The sequence below is a fragment of the Dipodomys merriami genome, unplaced genomic scaffold (genome assembly GCF_024711535.1).
Source record: "Dipodomys merriami isolate MVZ:Mamm:240054 unplaced genomic scaffold, mDipMer1.0.p SCAF_814, whole genome shotgun sequence".
NCBI classification, from domain to species: Eukaryota; Metazoa; Chordata; class Mammalia; order Rodentia; family Heteromyidae; genus Dipodomys; species Dipodomys merriami.
The window spans coordinates 216310-219138 of NW_027206418.1; the positions used below are offsets into that span (position 1 = coordinate 216310).

Sequence of the window (2829 nt, forward strand, 5' to 3'; positions counted from 1 at the left end):
TGTGGGCAGACTTAACCCTGATCACAACTCAAGCAAGAGATAATTCTTGTCCTCTCAGCTTTGTGCAAAGTGTGAATCAGAAGATCTCAGTCCAGGGAACCTAAGCATAAACTCAATTTTCTATTCCAAAAGCAAAAGCAAACAGAAGAGGACATGGCTTAAGTGGTAAAGTACCAACCCAGCATCAGGCCTGACAAATTACAAATTAATGAAGACCCACAAGATACAATGGATGATGCCACGAATGTGTCCTACAGTCCGGTGGAAAAGTAATAAACTCATAGTCCAAAAATAAAGCATACACAGAAGTAAAAAACAAAACAAAACAAAATAAAACAAACACAATAAACTTTTCCAACCCTGGACAAACCTAAGTTGCACCTAACCCAAATCACCTAACCAAATTGCAAGTCCTTGAAAGAGGAAGTAAAAGGTGGGGTTGTCAGGATGTAAATTCCAACTTCTATTGATATGTAAATCAGCTTCCCTAAACAACCAATCAGAGACACTTCCTTTCCTGGGCCCACCCTCTTTCAGTATAAATAGAGTGGAAGTCTGAGACTCAGGCATTGCTGAAGATCCCTCAGGAGGAGGAGGCTGTTTGGAGCTTGGATACTCCAGGTGAGGATCAGAGTGGGAGAATCTACTCCTCTTTTAATTCTTCTTTCCTTGGTTTGGTGTTGTTGTTGGTGGTGGTGTTTTGTCGGTTGTGGGGATTGAACCCAGTGGTAGGGCAGTGTTGCTGGGCCTCTTTGTGCTCAAGACTGGGCATTATCCCTAGGTCACTTTGTGGACAAGTTTAGTGCTTTACCACTTGAATCACAGCCCACTTGTGATTTTGGAGTGGTAAATAGGAGATAAGAGTCTGTGTCAGGGGGACTTTGGTGCCCAGGCCTGCTTCAAAGCTTGATCCTCATATCCCAATCTATTGGGTAGCTAGGCTTTTAGGGGTGAGTCACCAGCACCTCATTAGATTCTAGGAAATGATGGATCCTGACATTGTCCAGGCCTTCCAGAAGGAACTGAGCTGTGGCATCTGTATGAATACTTTCATAGAGCCAGTCACCCTAGAGTGCGGGCACAGTTTTTGTCGACCTTGTCTCTTCCTTTGCTGGGAAGAGACTCCAGCCAGGTGCCCAGGATGCAAGGGACCCTGCCAGCAGACAAACCTGAAAACCAACGTGGTTCTGAGGAGCCTGGTGGCCATTGCCAGAAGAGCCAGACTCAGGCAGTTCCTGAGCTCTGAGGAATACATGTGTGGGACACACAGGGAGACCAAGCAGATGTTCTGTGAGGTAGACAGGGCCCTGCTCTGTAGGAGCTGCTCCATGTCTCAGGAGCACAGGGCTCACAAACACCGTTCTATAGAAAGGGCTGCTGATGTGCAGAGGAAGATGATTTCAAAGCAGGTGCATGCTGTATGGGAAAAGACTCAAGAAAACCAGCACAATTTACAGGAGAAGAAGAGACTCACCAACCAACGGATTTATTATGTGAACCTCTACCGAGACATGACTAAGGATGTTTTTAGAATGCTGCAGCTTTTTGTCCAGGAGGAGGAAAGATATCATTCCCAGCTACTGATCAATGAAGGAAGAGCCATGTTACAGCAACTCAGAGAAAGGGAAACCTAAATGCTTCAGAAGAAGCATCAGCTCAGGAATATGTTTCAGGAGCTGATCGAAACATACCAGAAGCCAGATGTGGAACTGCTTCAGGGTGTAGAGTTGACCCTAGAAAGCTGTGTGTCAGTGTTGGTCTTCATGCCACTTCCTCTGAGGCCACAGCTCAGTGCCCCTCCCATGCCTGGAATGAAAAAGAAGCTCAATCAGTACCGGGTGGAGATTGCCTTCAATGAAACTATGGGGAATCAAGGTCCTGGGAGCAGTGTTAGACATGACCATCAATATGCGGTTTTGAATTCTGAAGACTCCCTCCACTTCACTGCTTTTGGATGCCAAGTCTTCAGCTCTGGGAAACATTACTGGGAAGTTAGTGTGGATGAGTCTTCGACCTGGCCCTTGGGAGTTGTTACTGATTCTGTCATAGGGAGCAACCTCAGTGAATCTGAGGACGTTTTCCTCCTTTTGTTTGTGAAAGAGAACACACTTTACACCCTTTTTACCACCTTCCCATTGCTGTCTCAATATGTAGAGAAGCCTCTGGGCCGGGTTGGTTTGTTTCTTGATCTTGAGCATGGCAGTCTGAGTTTTTGGAATGTGGCTAAGTGTTCCCTTATCTGGAGATACCCCAATGATTCTCTCTGATTTCCTGTCAGGCCCCTTTATTCCAGTGGTATCCCGGTGTCTTAAGTGAAGAGACTCTCTATGTGTTGGGAACTCTATGGCAGAGAACCTTTCTCAAATGAAGCAAACCACTAATACTGTACTAATTTAAATTTTTTCATGAAATATGGTGGTAACTATAAAATGTAAAAACCAGTATTAAATGAAGATAAGATAAAGTAGCAACAATGCAACAAGAGAGCAAATAAATATTTTAAAATTGTTATAAAAATAAACCCATGCAAAATTGAGTCCCCAGTGATGGCTTTTCACCCTGAAAGCAGTTGGAATCCAGAATAACAACAAAAAGCAACATTGAATGCAGTGGGCACTGTTGTTTTACCAGTAATCCTTGCTAATCAGCAGGCTGAGTTCTGAGGATGGCAATACATAGCCAGGAAAAACAGATAAATCCAAGTGACTCTTATCTCCAAATAACCACCAAAGTGGAGTTGTGTTCACATGGTACAAGAAAAAAATTCCCACAAGAACAAGGCTCATGCCCTAAGTTAAAGCCTCAGGAAAAGCTAGTACAAAAATACAG

The 2829-nt window shown here is 44.1% G+C and overlaps 1 pseudogene; it reads left to right on the top strand.

The window, feature by feature from the left end:
* The first annotated feature begins 986 nt into the window (after positions 1-986).
* LOC138819750 (tripartite motif-containing protein 43 pseudogene) lies at positions 987-2267 on the top strand (annotated as a pseudogene).
* Positions 2268-2829: the final 562 nt, after the last annotated feature.